We start from the raw sequence: 16,189 nt of genomic DNA, 5'->3' as shown, positions 1-16,189 counted from the left end.
AATGGATGCTTGAATAGACGGCGATAAGAGCCTTACGAAATAATTACAAATTTGGTAGGGTTTTTTTTCGTATGCAAACATTTTTGAGTTTCGAAATTATATGTGAATAATTGCTGACATATTAAATCAGAGCGAGATATTTAACGAAGGTCGTGCAGAGAACGAAGGTCAAGTCGTTGGCATTAATAATAAGTATGCAATTCAAATTTAAATAATTTTATAAGATAGTAGATTTCTACAATAGACGAAAAATTTCTGTCCTATTCCAAAATTACAAATTTTAGCCCGGCAATTTCAAAATTAAATAATTGATAATCAGAAATAATCTTATACATGGTCCGCCATTAAACGTTTTTATACCCTCCATTGAAATAATAGCTTAAGACCCAACAAAGTATATATTTTCTTAATCAGCGTAAAATTCTACGACGATTTAGCCCTGTCCGTCTGTTGTAATCACGCTATATAACGGTACCCCCTGATATTCGGTATTTTGATGATTTTAGACACATTTTTCAACGGAATTGTCTAAAATTCTGCACAAGGAGTTCTTTGTGAGTACTTTCCCCCCTTAACGAGAATGGTCTATATAGATCCACGATGTCGTATTGCTCCCATAGAATGATACCCCCCGATATTTCATATTTTGATGATTTTAGCCACATTTTTCAACGGAATTGTCTGAAATATCCTCCATATATCGGCATCTTCCGATATTCGGTATTTTTTTAAATTTTAACAACATTTTTAATAGATTTTTTTTTTTTTTTTTGAAAATTTTCTTATTCGTTCCAAATGGTGGAAGAAAAGAGAAGGATGATCTCAACTTGGTTTCCAGACAACGGCGATACGTGCCACACAGCCGACGCTCGAGTTTTTGCGCCCTGTTTTTAAAGATTGACCCAACCTGTATTTTGACCCATTCCCGGCGAAGCGCTTGCTTGAGGTTTTCGACACTTTGGTATTTTTTAGTGCCAACCTTGCTTTTCAAAATACTCCAGACACAATAGTCTAACGGATTGGTATCCGGAGATTTTGGTGGACATTGTGCGCTGGAAATGAAGCTATGAACCTCATTGTGTAAACATTCTTGGGTGACGCGTGCTGAGTGCGATGGTGCTGAGTCCTGTTGGAATGTCCAAGATCTGCGGCCAAAATTTTTGCGTGCCCAATATTCGGCATTTATTCTGATGCCACGGACGATTAATACAATCGGAGAGCGACCATCGGCTGTTATGGCGGCCCACACCATCACCATGGCCAGAGCTTGAGTTCTGGTGGCCAACCGAAGTTGCACATTTTCAGCTGACCTGTTTGGCAAGTAAACACGATCATGTTGTTTGTTTACAAATTACTGGACAACGAATGTTTTCTCATCGGAGAAAACCAAATTCGGCACATCACCACTTTCGGCCAAGCGAAGCAACTCTTTAGCTCTTTTGAATCTATTTCCTTTCTGTTGCGGTGTAAGTTTTTGCACTTTTTGGAATGTCAATGGCTTTACCTTGATCTCGTATTTCATTATTTGCCGAATGGAATATTACGATATATTCAGCTGAAACAATTTTTTGGCCACTGTGACGCGGGTTTTGATCAAACCGCTTCTTAATCTTTGAACCATTTCTGCTGATTTAGCTGTTTTCTTCCGTCCACTTCCTTGACGTCGGGCTACGCTACCAGTATCACGGTAACGAGCGATGGTACGCAACACAAAAGATGTATTCGCATTTAAATGCTGGAGTGCTCTAACGACAGCCACTTGTGGTTTTCTCATCATTCTCATCAAAATGCTTCTGTACGCTTGTAAACAATAAAATGAGCTGTCACTGGAATAATTTTAATAGCTGTCGGATGAGTGGGTTAGAAATGACAGCAATCTGAAGTTGGTTACTGCTTTTTCATCTCACCCTGTATTCCTATACTAAATATTTGAGAGAAATATTTAGATATATATGAGAGATAAAGGTATTAAAAATTGCGACCCAGAAAGGGTGGTCCGATTATCTTCACATCAGATCTTGTGTTGATGGAAATATTAGTCTTTGCGAGTTTAAAAGGTATCGGTTGCTCATTTGGCTTTTTATAAGCTTCGTGGTTACTCAATATGTTGACCTGTTGTGTAGGAGGTATCAGAAGTATTGGTCCGTTCCTCCAGATGTTGTGATGGTAGAAATATTTAGATATGCGAAACTTGAAGATAATCGGACTCTTATTTCGCATTTTATAGGAGTTATTATAATTCAAAATGTAGACCCTCTGAGGGGACATACTTCATGGAGTAGTCCGAAATTGTGTATTTTGGCACCTGATATTTTCGCATTAATGCAAACGGAATTGGTCCTAAAACCATTATTTCGATGAGGCATATTTTGGCCGTATCAAATTATATATACCATATGTAGCCATATGGCTAAGGGCATAAAAAAGCTTAAATGCTTAATGAAGACTCCATGTCGATCTTATTTACTTATTTACCATTAAAGACTTAAGAACATCCATATTCAGATTTCTTTAAATCTTAAGAGATTAAGCTAGTTATGCAAGTGGCTCATCAACTGCTCAAAAATATGTCGTCCTTTTGTTATTCAATATTTCGAAAATATCCTGGAGATTTTCAATATGATTTCCACCCCCCTAAAAAGCATTTGCATATATGGCCTTAATCTGTCAGACGTCTGCCTATCATAAATAATGCTGCTGGATGCAATTTCAGGCATTTTCTTTGTTTTCCTCTTTACTCGGCCAGATTTGCATTTCATAATATTTCAGATTCGTTTGTTATGGATTTAAGCCACCTTTCAATTTGGCTGCTTGAAAGCTTGACGACTGACAGGACATGCAATGCAAGCTGGAGCTACCCAACCAGGTGAAGTGCCACTACGGCGACTACTAACACTCTCAGTGGGACTGCAATTTGGTAGAAGAACATCACATCTCTTTGGCACACGAACGATAAAGTTCCTTTGGCAATGGAAGATTATGTTCTCTTTTTGCCTTTAAGTGAAATGTGTATTATACATGTGTTCCGTTGCTTCTTCGTTCCGTAGACACACACACACACACACGTGTGAAACTCCATGAGACGGCCAGCCAAATGTTTGTGCGGCAACGGCTTTTTCGTATGTGAGTTATAAAGAAAATTACTCTTAAATTGTCTGTCTAGTGCAGTGGAGAAGATACTCTCACATGGCATGTTATTATGTACAGAGATATGGATGGATGCATACTCGTAGACATATGCATATGCATTGGCATGTATGTATGTGTGTGTATGAATATAACTGCACTCCATTTTATGCACTTGATGTGCCAAAAAATAACAACAACAACATATTCATCCACGAATATGATATGATGCCGCTACCACCAACAAATATGAAACAAAAGGAAAACAATAACAACAACACCATCTACATTATTCACATCGGCAATTGCAGGATTGCAGACATCTTCTTCTTCTGCTCCTTGTGCGGATTTAATGGATGTGAATGCTTCTCTTGCCAAAGTTCTCGTCTTCAAGGCTTTTAACGCATGCAAATCTTTTTGGACTGCCGAAAATAAGAGTGTGTCAGACGACAATCGTGATTTGGCGAGATATGTCCTTAATGCGGAAAAATATTATGTACACACATGCCTCTTCTCACATATCTTCTGCCACAAAGAATGCTAATACATACAGCTTCAGCCGAAAAAAAAAACACGGAGAAAATTGTATGCGCATTTATTTAGTGGGAAAAATGTTCATTGAAAATCCCGTTGCTTACATATTTGTTTTGCAACGTCTTGAGAAAAGTTTAAAAATGATGCAGAAAAACAATCTGTAGCCAGTAGGGTCGAAAGGAAGCTGGGGAAATTGAAACAAAAAAGAGACAGAAATTGCTTTATTGGTGGTTGTGAAGGACATTAGTGGTTTATTTGATACCCTATATCTGGGCATGACAGTTGGAAGAGAGAGACAATACAAGTAAGAGTGAGAGAGTATTCGATCTGCAAGTGTTAGTTTTCAGAAATAAAAGTACTTAAACCCTATACATTTAGACACCAACCAAGAACATGAAATATCCTATTTTAGTCAAAAAAAAAAAAAAAAAAAAAATGCGATAAGCTTTAAAAATATGATAACTTGCTTTCAAAGGTAAAGACTGCTTTTACAATTTTGAAACAAATGCATTTCAGACAAATCCGTTTCAAAATGTGACTAAATGCACCGAATACAAGGAGGTACCGTTATATGGGGCCTGTACGAAAAAATAGACAATTTTCTGTTGTGAAATAACTGACTGAACGAGAATCAACACCCAGACGAAACGGCTGAAGCTAGAATCTTGAAATTTTGCACAAATGTCGGTCTTGCAAGTGATAAGGCTGTGTTTTTGAGAAATTCATACGAAAAGTACTAAAAATTGAAAAATTTTTATTGGAAAAACGGAATGAGAATTTTTGGAATTTGAAATGAGAGGTAATATTGGAGTATAGGATATATGTACCAAAGGTTTTTTGGAAATTCAAACGTCAAGGTTACGAAAGGTTCTAATATGGTACTAAGCATTTTAAAATGTACCATTTGGTATTATGTGGAAGGATAGGGATAAAAGCTTCAAAATTCGTATGAGAATCATCGTTGAAAGGTAAGTTTGATATAAGAAAGTGGTGGAAGTGTGGACTTAGTGTGCGAATTGTACTAAATGGTACCACATTTGATTTAGAGTGAACGGATGAAGGTGGAATTTTAAAACTTTGAATATCAGTCCTTGTTGCTGCTATGTTTGTGATAAAATTAGGGTTGTGGAAATGTGTGCTACAAGTGCACGAAAAGTACTAAATAGTACTACGTGTGGTACCATTTGGTATTGGATGAACAGAAAGTGGTTGAAATCTGAAATTTGTTATTAGGGTGGACATGTGGAGGTGGTTTCGGAAATTTGGTATTGGATGAACATAAAGTGGTTGAAATCTGATATTTGGTATTAGGTGCGCCTAGACACATGTAGGTGGTTTCGGAAATTTGTTAATTTGAACGAAATGTACTGAATGGTACTATATATCGTATCGGATGAAGGAATAGAGATGAAATCCCGAAATTTGATATTTAGATTACTGGTGGTATTTGTATGTATATATTGTACAATTGTATATTTGTACAAAAATGATACTAAATTTTGTATTGAGTGAAGGAATAGAGCTGAAATCCTGAGATTTGATATAGATGCCATTTTTGGTGTCTATGGTTACAATATGGAGGTGGTTTTGGAAATGTGTACTATGATTGTTCGAAAAGTACCAAGTGGTACTCAATTTGGTATTGGGTGAAGAGATAGGGTTGGCACCCTCAAATTTAATTTTGATGTCCCTCTGGGTATCTGGAATTCAGATATAGAGGTGGTTGTGGAAATGAGTAGTATAATTTAACGAAAAGTACTACATTTTGTATGGAGTAAAGGAATAGAGGTGAAGTCCTGAAATTTGATGAGAATGTCACTGTTGGTGTCTAAGATTAAGATATTTAGGTGGTTTTGAAAATGTGTATTATAATTGTTCGAAAAGTACTAAATGGTACTAAATTTTGTATAGGGTAAAGGGATAGATCTGGAATTCCGAAATTAGATATTTAGGCCTCTGTTGATTTCTTCGATGGAGATATGGAGGGGTTTTTGAATTGTGTACCATAATTGTACAAAATGTACTAAAAATTCAACAAAATTCCACAAAATGTGCCGTTAGCAGTTGGGTTAGAGATGGAATCCGAAATTTGGCTAGGATGGACATAAGGAGATGATTATGGACATGCGTAGTATAATTATACGAAAAGTATGGTAAAAAAATTGGGATTGGGTCTTAGAATAGAGGTGGAATTCTGAAATTTGATGTGGAGCCCAATGTATATAGTTTTAAGAGAAGGTGGATTTCGGAATGCGTACCATAATTGTACGAAAAGTATTAAATTGTACTAAATTTGCCGTTGAGTGAATGTATAGAGATACAATTCTGAAATCCTGTTTCTAACTTATATGCTTTTCGGTGAACTGCAAGTGAAACATTTTGACGAAGTAGGGGGCACTTGCAAGTTATTAATAATTCCATTAACAAAAATGTGACTAAATTCTTTAAAATAACAAACGTAGAGAGAATTCATTATACGAAACCTATAGGAAATCTCGAGAAGATTTGAGAAGGAGAAGTGAGAGAGAAATATGAGGATCTTCATAGATTCACTTGAGTCGATTTATGAATGTCAATGCCTCCGTCCATGTATTTTTGTGATCAAAATGCAGGTCGCATTTATTAGCCGATTGAGATGAAATCTTCCAAACAATGTTTGTTTGGCCAATGGGCGAACCCTATTGAAATTGGTGATAATCGGTTCAAATTTAGATATAGCTCTCATATATATCTTCTACAGATTATGGGTTAATTGTGAATAAAATGGCTAATATCAACTCAAATAGACTGAATTTTGGCATTTCCGGCGGAATCCAGTCTAAAAGCCTGTACATCAAATTTGGTGCTGAAAATTAGTTCAGATATAGCTATAGCTCCCATATATTTCTTTCATCCGATTTGGGGTTTTTAATCCCTCACATGCGTAATATGCAGTACACAACATATACAACTCAGAAAAAGGTGCATAAAATTTTGTAAAGATCGGATATAGCTCCCGTATGTATCTTTATCTTATTTCAGGTTTATTGTATTATCAGACCAAATTGGATAGATTTTTTCACATTCAACCGTATTTTTCCAATTGGTGAAACTCGGTCCGGTATAACCATTGCTCCAATGCATATTTTTATACCCTCCACCTTCGAAAGGAGGGTATATTAACTTTGTCATTCCGTTTGTAACATCCTTAAATATTCGTCGTAGACCCCATAAAGTATATATATTCATAATCAGCATAAAATTCTTAATCGATTTAACGATGTCCGTCTGTCTGTCTGTCTGTTGAAATCACGGTACAGCCCACATTATTTGACGTAGGGCGCCAAAATTTAGCAGAGCTATTTGTATTGTGTCTAGGATGGTTGGTATTGAAAATGAGATATATCGGTCCCCGTTCTGGTATAGTCCCCATATAACGGTACCTCCCGACATTCGGTATTTTGATTATTTATGCCACCTTTTTTCCCGGATTTGTCGTGTCGTGCGTGTGGCAAAACATTACATGTATGGGTCCATGATTCGATATAGCCCCCATATAAAGGTACCTCCCGATATTCGGTATTTTATTTTTTTTTTTTTTTTTTGCGACATTTTTTCATGGATTTGTCTAAAAATTGGTAATTGTTGGTCACAATGGGTTCCAGCTCCGGTGGCAAAACATTGCATGTATGGGTCCATGATTTGATATATCCCCCATATAAAGGTACCTCCCGATATTCGGTATTTTAATTTTTTTTTGCGACATTTTTTCACGAATTTGTCTAAAAATTGGTATTTGTTGGTCATAATGGGTTCCAGCTCCGGTGGCGAAACATTGTATGATTTGATATAGCCCCCATATAACGGTACCTCCGAATATTCGGTATTTTGATGGTTTTTGCCACATTTTTTCACTGATTTGTCTAAAAATTGGTATTTGTGGGTCAAAATGGGTTCTAGTTCGTGGCGAGTCATTGTAATTATAGGTCTACGTTTTGGTATAGCCCCCATATAACGGTACCTCCCGATATTCGGTATATTGATGGGTTTTGTCACATTTCTTCTAATGTTTCCTTTTCCCCAAGGTGGGGGGTATTAAAAGTTTGGCCCGGCCGAACTAAATGTTTTTTTACTTGTTTTAATAAAATTCTTATCGAAGTCGTACCATGCACTATACAGCAATGTCATTTGGTACTATAGGTCCCAATGACTCCGATTGAGAGTAAATACGTATAGTGGTATAGGGTATCATATAGTCAGCCCTGGCAGTCATTTGACCTTTCCTTGCTAATCCTAACTGGATAGTTCATAATTCAGTACACCAGTTTCTAAACGTATGAGTGCTTCCAGAAATGCATTATATTTCATATCACTCATACGCTGAGCTTCCACCGAGCAGGCAATGAGAGTTGATTTATATTTTTCAAAACTTGTATTATTTGTTGGGAATCTACTACTATTAAAATTTAAATGAGCGAAATATTCGAATTCCAATTTGAGATATTTTGTAATTTATTGTCTGTCTTTCCTACCAAAGTTGACATATATTTTTTCATAACATAAAAACATAAAAAAACATATTACATTATTCCTCAACAATATTATAAAGATTTTTTTCTAAAATAAAAGATATCCTCATCCCCCTTAATACCATCTGTAGGGCACCCAGCAGCCAACAACAGCATATCCAACCTGTTTCCTTAATTTGACATTGTTTATTTGAAACCAAGCCAAATTTCCTGTTGAGCAAACTTCATGGCACAGGCAGACTTCTTTAAATATTTCATAACCAGCAGCAGCTAACTTATTTTATTTTCCATCGTTGCATCGTTTCAACTCCATCCACCCAGCCAAACAACAAACCAACCAACTCTAATTCCGTGGACTACTCTACTAAATATTTCACATCCAGTAGCTAACCTATTTTATATTTATTTCCTCAGATCCCAGCTCCCTTCCTCCCTCCCTTCCTCCCACGCGATCTAGTTCAACCGCATTACCAAATTCACTTATGTCCTTTGTGCACTGTTCATGACTTCTGCTCGGGCAGCATCAGCAGCCTTCAACTCTTTGTTCAATTATTCTGAAGCATTTTATTTTATTGTTCTGCCAAAGTGGTTTTTTGTTGTCCGCTTACGCAAACAAACAAACAAATCCGTTAAATAACCACTTTGTTGTTGTTTAATTTTTAAAGTAAATCCAGCAATTTTCATAACAGAAATCTTAAGCCAACAGCAACAACAATAAAGCCCACTTTGGAGTTCTCTTTCTTTCTTTCTACTGGTTGTCCTTTAGTTGTGAGTGGTGTGTGAGTGTGTGTGTTGGTCGGGACTTTTGTTCTACCTTTGGCGAAGCGGAGTGGAGCAGAGCAGTGCAGCATTGCTGGGGAAAAGTGTGGTGTTTCCTTCCTTCCGGCTTTGTTGTAATGTTGCTGTGGCATAAATGCTGTTGCCGTTACTTGTGCACTGTTCGGGTTGCAGCCAAGGAATTGTGTTTGAGTGTGTGTTTTGGTCTTGAAGCAGGACTTGCAACAATTCATGTTGTTGATGGCGTTTGTGGGTATCCTTGTAGTTTGTGGTTTTTCCACTATCTTTCGCATATTTTCCTGCAACAGCTTTCATCTTGCGCTGAATGCAATGAATATTGCGAGGGAATTGTGGTTTATAGAAATTTGTTTTGGGTAAATTCTCAGTCGCAGCATGTTGAGGTAGGTTTCCTTTTCTATTGTGTCCTCCTTTCTATGCCAGCACTTGGTGTGGGTTGCCAGTTTTTTGTAATTTAGTTTTCTGTGTGCCGGTGTATTGTAGGTAGATTTTATTTATAATCCAGCCGCTATAGCTGGTGATGGTACTGTTGTCTGTGGTCTCTGATATTATAGTTTATGATTTTTGGTTGCAATGTCCCCCGATGGTTTATTATAAACATTGCTTTTTACATGCATCTGCTGCTGTAGCAGGAGACTCAAGTAAAGATATGCCCCTGTGTTGGCACATGTCCCGCTTTGTGTAACAGCGTGTGTGTGCGGGTATATTTGAATATCAGCAAAGGCAAAACACCAGCCATTCAGCCAGCTATCCAACTGTAGGAGTAAACAATGTACGTACATTTATTTATATCCCGTCGCAAAGCACAACTCATGCATGATAATGAATTTTAGCATTGTTTGTTTGTTATTGTTGTTGATTTTTCTGCGGTGTTTTAAAATAAACACAAGAAAAAAATATTTAAATAAAATAGTATGAAGGCAAATTGAGATAAAAAAGACGTTGACAAAAATCCATAAAACGGCTTTAACCGAGGGATCATATAATGGATCCTTTTAGTTTTCAAAATATATTGTCGTCGTTAAAGAGTGGAACATTTTCCAATAAATTCCATTTTTATACCCTACAACACTATGAGTTGGGGGTATTATAAGTTTGATTGGGCCAAAAATTATGTAACACCTCGAAATATTGGTTTCCCACATAGGAAAGTATATATGGATCTTCCTATCTCGCCGAGCTGAGTCGATCTAGCTATGTATGTCCGTCTGTCCATGTTAATTTGTAATCACTCTACAGGTCGCAATTATGGTCCGATCTTCACGAAATTTAGAATGGAGGTGGGGCTAGAACCAGAAGAGAACCCTATTGCTTTTGGAGATGATCAAATAATATTTAGGGTCAAAATTGACCAAAAACTGAAAAATTTCCTGAAATTTTGAAATAGACCATAACATTTGTGTTAAGGTTCAAAGTCAAATTTTCCATTAAACCTCGAATATTTTAAATCCCGACGAAATTACATATAGACGAACAATAGGCATAAAAGAATAACATCTAAAAAAATCGCATAAAAATATGCTAATAATAATGTTAATATTGATTTTGTGACATTTTTTTTATATTTTTCATATTTTTTATCGCATGCGATTTTTTCAATTTGACTTATAATATTGAAGTGTATATTTTGTAATATTTTTTCTCCTTACAACACAGTTAGGGGATATTATAGACAGATGGCAATTATCGTTCGATCCTCACGAAAATTTTCACTAGGGTAGGGTTGGGCTCAGAAGGACTAGGCCTATTGTTTTCAAAGATGTCCGCAACATATTTGGGTGTTTAAATGGACCAAAAACAGAAAAAATTTCCTGATCACACAATTGAAGCCAATCGACGCGCTTAAGAAGAGAGGGAGAGAGTTAAGGAACGGGAAGAATTATAGCATTTTGGATGACCACTGGATTATAATTAACTATAAAATGGACCACAACAACTAACAGCACGACGGAGTGTATAAATATTGGGCAAATGTCCCTGTTCAAAATGCTAATGGTAATATCTGGTCAGTGCTCCGTGACATAATTTCTAAAGCGAAATCTTCCAAAATGGATTTGGACATAAAGGGACTTCTAAAATAATGCAAAAATTGTTTAATTTAAATTTCAGTCAAGCGAACCTCATAGATCTAAAAAATATATATTTTAAGAAAGCTATGTTCACTAGATGAACGATTTATGTATTCTATGCATTTTTATGTTTTTGGTCCATTAAATTCTGGAAATAACGTCATGTATTAATGCAAATGGATTACCCTGACTTATAACCGGAACCTCCGGCCCATTCATGTTAAAATCTACCCCCTCCATGGTGCTAATTAAAATTCCAATTTAAAAATTTATCAAATTTGAAAGTATAATCAGATTTTGCAAGGAGAGACTTCCAGGATAAAATATTAAAGTTTGAATGGAAACTTTTGGTAGTTTATTCGCACAAAATATATGACCCATTTCACCAGCTAAATATTATATAATAAATGATGAAAATGATTAACATATTCTATTTTTGGCCCATTTCATCTCCTCAAAACTTATATTATTACCCAATATTGAGGCCTGTCATGTTTGCTGCTAAAGAAGCTGGTCTCAGAGGCTAGGCTAGGCTAAGCTGGTCTCAGAGGCATTTGCTTAAGAGTAGCTGGTCTCAAAGACTTCTGCTGAATAGTAGCAGAGTTCAAAGGCCTCTATTAAAGAGTAACTGGTCTCAGAGGCCTTTGCTAAAGAGTGGCTAGCCTCTAGACCTCTAGAGGCCCTTCCTACTAAGAAACTGGCCTCAGAGGCCTTTGGTGAAGATTTGGCGCTCTCAGAGATTAGATTCAGATTAGACAAAAACATACAAAGAAAAAGGATATGAGTCCAGAGACATATAGAAGTGACAGTCTTCTTTCAGTCAATCTACAGGGTGAGATGAAAAAACTGCAACCAACTTAAGACTGCTGTTATTTCTAAGCCACTAGTCCGACTTCTGTAAAAATTATTCCAGAGACAGCTCATTATATTGTTTACAAGCGTACAAAAGCACTTTGGAATTTAAATGTGAATAAATATTTTGTGTCTCATACCATCGCTTGTTACCGTGATACTGGTAGCGTAGCCCGACGTCAAGGAAGTGAACGGAAGAAAACAGCAACATCAGAAGAAATGGTTCGAAAAGTCAAGAAGCGACTTAATCGAAACCCGCGTCGCAGTGGCCGAAAAATAACTCGTGAGCTGAACATGTCACAATATTCCATATCACAATATTCGGCAATTGAACAATGAGCTCGGGGTAAATCCATTTAAATTCGAAAAAGTGCAAAAACTTACACTCCAACTGAAAGAAAGAAAATAGTCTCAAAGGAGCTAAAGAGTTGCTTCGCTTGGCCAAAAGTGGTAAACTTCCGAATTTGGTTTTCTCCGATGAGAAACAAAGAAAATGATCGTGTTTACTTGCCAAAGAGGTCAGCTTAAAATATACACCTTCGGTTGGCCACAAGAACTCAAGCGCCGGCCATGGTGATAGTGTGGGCCGGCATAACAGCCGATGGTCGCTCTCTGCTCGTATTAATCGACCGTGGCATCAGAATAAATGCCGAATATTATCGCGAATGTTTTCTGGGGGATGTATTAAAGCCATGGGCATGCAAACATTTTGGCCGCAAACTTTGGACATTCCAGCAGGACTCAGCACCAAAATGAGGTTCCTTACTTCATTCCCAGCGCACAATGGCCAGCAAAATCTCCGTATACCAATCCGTTGGACTATTGTGTCTGAAGTGTTTTTGAAAGCAAGGTTGGCACTAAAACAAGTGTCTATCACCTCAAGCAAGCACTTGGCCGGGAATGGGTCAAAATACCGCAGAGCAACATTCGGACAGCGTGTGACTGTATCATTGGCTGTTTGAAGGCCATAATTCGTGCCAAAGGTGACTAATTTGAACAAATCTAAACTTATTCGAAAATTCGTTGCTATTTCCGACATTTTTTGTTTTCATTCAATAAAATTAAAAAAATTTAAAATTATTTGTCGTTTGACTTTGTTGCATTTCTTTTATCTCACCCTGTGTAAATCTTCATCCATTATCGGGATTATTGTTCATTAAATATGTAATACTAGTCCGAATTGGATAAATTTTGGCAATTCAACCGAACTCTTTCATTTGGTGCAATTTGCTAACCATATGTCTGAATATTATATCAAAAAATGTTATTGGATACGAGAGGTACAAAGGCCGTCGTCAAATTTTGTGAAAATCGATTCAGAGTTGGATATATCTCCGTAAGGCCGTAATACGCATTCAAAAAATGCTCATGGTTGGTATGATCTGCTTCACATAAATTCCTCAATATAAATGTTTGTTTATGATGTAGGGTGTCATAAAGTCGACACCGCCCGACTTTTAACATTTTTATACTAGTTTTCAAATAGAATTCACGAAAATCTCAAAATATAACTTAATTTTCAATTGGTGACTTGGCAACATATTATGTCTTATTTATTTAACAGAGTGTTCCCTTTCAAGTATGGGCCATAGAACAGATAATATGAAATAACTACCCACACATACTTCAACAAAATGGGCATCAAAAACTACTTCCTAGAATATGAGCTTTACGGAAAATAACTATGTCCTTTGAAAAATATTGGGAGCTTTGCTTGAATCTTCCGTTTATGTTTTTCCAACAAATCACAGCCACTCAAATTTAAAGCATACTATGGCCAACTGGTACATTATTTTCGCATTTAAGTGGGTGTATTAGAAGAAAACTCCATTAGGAAGTATGAGTACTGTGGTTCGAAGGATGTGCTTTCTGAGTACAAAATATGGAAGAAATAGTTTGGCTAAATTTGACCATGATCTTCATGGTGTTGTAAGAAACGTTCAAAATTTAACCAATTCTAATTTATATAGAAAGATCATTAAAGTGTGGAAAAATGGAACCTAGGTCCCGCCATTGTAAAGGTTGCGGTATCCTTAAATTAGAAAAATAGATCTTTGATGGAGAATTGAAAAAAATTCCTATTGACTTTATTTTAGAATCAAAGTAGGCACACCAATTAAAGGACTCTTAAAGAACCTATTCAATTTAATATCCCAATTAATAACGAAAAATCCTACCACTGTGCCCATCCTCAACCAGTTATAATGGTCAACAAATGGTTGGAAATTTTTTTCAATATCACCCTCCCCTACTTCTTAAAAAAGGACCAGCCAAGGAAATGTCTGTCTGTTTTTCAACCTTTTAGCAGCGGAGTGCAAAAAAAATGATAATGACAGTAAATGCGATTTGGAAAAAACGCAAATAAAAAAACAAATAAAAGCGTGCGGCGGAGGAAAAAACTCTACGCCACAACTAAACGAAATCATAGTGAAATATGTTGAACGGAAGCAGTCGGAAAATGGAGATAGGAAAGGCTCTCTTGAAATTTAGTGTTGCTAAACAAACCATTTGGATTTTTTCACAAAACACCCTGACGGCCGTCCCCTTTGAACAAATACCCTTTCAGTGGAAAATGAATTTTTTTTCTGCAGATTCTTTTTCTATTTGATTTCGCAACAAAAGCCCCGTCATAGTGACCGACAAACCTTTATTGGCCTAAAAGCACTTCTGTTCATTCATTCTCCAACGGAATTGTTGGTGTAATGGTGAGTGGGAGATTTTGTTTGTTTGTCTGTGGGGGTGGGGGTGTGTGTGCGTTTGTTTGTTATACTTAGGTCCCAAAACGAGCATCATGGCAGAAATTACGTGAATGGCGGTTCATTGACTTTAAAATTTATGAGAATCTCGATTTTTTCTGCAACGATATTTTTTTTCTTTCCTCGTCTTCAACGATTTCAATGGTAATGCCATAAAGATGGTCTTGCCTTAGTGGAGCACATTATTTTAACCATTGGTTTTTTCGTTGTCATTCGGTGCGCTCACGACCCAAACCCCCCTCCTTCTCAGCCCCATTTGTTTTCGTAAAGCGTTAAAATTTGCTTTAACAAACTGACTGACACCGCATGCTATTGACAGCAAATGCTCGTTTAGAACCATTAAACTGAAGCCATTACAATGATGAGGAAGGATTTCTGAGTGGAGAGCAATTTTTTACAAGTTGATGATGTTATTATGTCTGGCTTTACAACAGCGTAATGTAATGCGGGGCGAGAGTGCCAACGAAAATGGGTCATAAGAACGCATAAAAATCATGACTAAATCAGAAAGCAATTTAGAGTAAAATATGAACTTGTCCACAAAAACAGGCGCTAATAGATCATAAAATTTTTAAAAATTGTTATGAGCGTAATTTGCGAATGGAATTAAAAAGAGAAAAGATAAGAGGGGAGTAAATTGCTGGAAGGCGCACCTTAACTCAAACGTTTGAAATACGGCTTGTTGGAGTATTGGTATTTTAAACTAAATTCCCTGAATCCAAAGTTCAGTACAAAAACGTGGAAAGCTATCAACATGCAATCAATGAGATTCCACCAAAAAAATGAGAGACATAAGGTATTTTCTTAAAGTTTCGAACTGTAGATCACTGATTTTGAATATAGAGTGAAATTAAAAGTATTTTAGACTCTTAAAACACTTTCTACAATGCCTACGTCACCTGGATCAATTTCAATATCTTTATACCCTCCACCCTGAAAAGGAGGGTATATTAACTTTGTCATTCTGTTTGTAACATCCCTACACATTCGTCGTAGATTCCATAAAGTATATAAATTCATGATCAGCATAACATTCTATGTCGATCTAAAGATCTTCGCCTCTCTGTCCCAAATTGTTGACGTAGAGCCTACATTATTTGACGCTGAGCTTTGAAATTTGGCACAAGGATGTTATTGGTATTGAAAATGAGATGTATCGGTCCAAGTTTTGGTATTGCCGCCACAAAACGTACCTCCCGATATTCGGTATTTTGATTGTTTTCGCCACATTTTTTCAAGGATTTGTTTAGAATTGGCATTTGTAGTTCGTAATGACTTCTAGCTCCATCGGCGGAATATTCTATGTATATGTCCACCTTTTCGTAAAGCTCCCATATTACGGTACCTCCCGATATTCGGTATTTTGATGATTTCTGACACATTTTTTTCGGATTTATATGTATTTGTGGGCACTCCGTGGCTAAAAATTAAATATCTAGGTCCATGTTTTCCTATAGCGCACATATAACGGTACCCACCGATATTCGGTATTTTGATAAACCTAGACACATTTACCCATAATTTTTTTTTTCAAATTTTGCATTTCATA

At 36.6% G+C, this 16,189-nt stretch overlaps 1 protein-coding gene across 1 annotated transcript in view; it reads right to left on the bottom strand.

Moving 5' to 3' along the window:
• LOC101889529 (uncharacterized) overlaps positions 1-16,189 on the bottom strand; it is a 156,743-nt gene that overhangs the window by 39,017 nt on the left and 101,537 nt on the right. The window lies entirely within an intron of this gene.

Source organism: Musca domestica, unplaced genomic scaffold (genome assembly GCF_030504385.1).
Source record: "Musca domestica strain aabys unplaced genomic scaffold, Musca_domestica.polishedcontigs.V.1.1 19, whole genome shotgun sequence".
Taxonomy (NCBI): Eukaryota; Metazoa; Arthropoda; class Insecta; order Diptera; family Muscidae; genus Musca; species Musca domestica.
The sequence above is the reverse complement of the archived record's forward strand: the minus strand, read 5'-3'. Positions and strand labels throughout refer to the sequence as shown.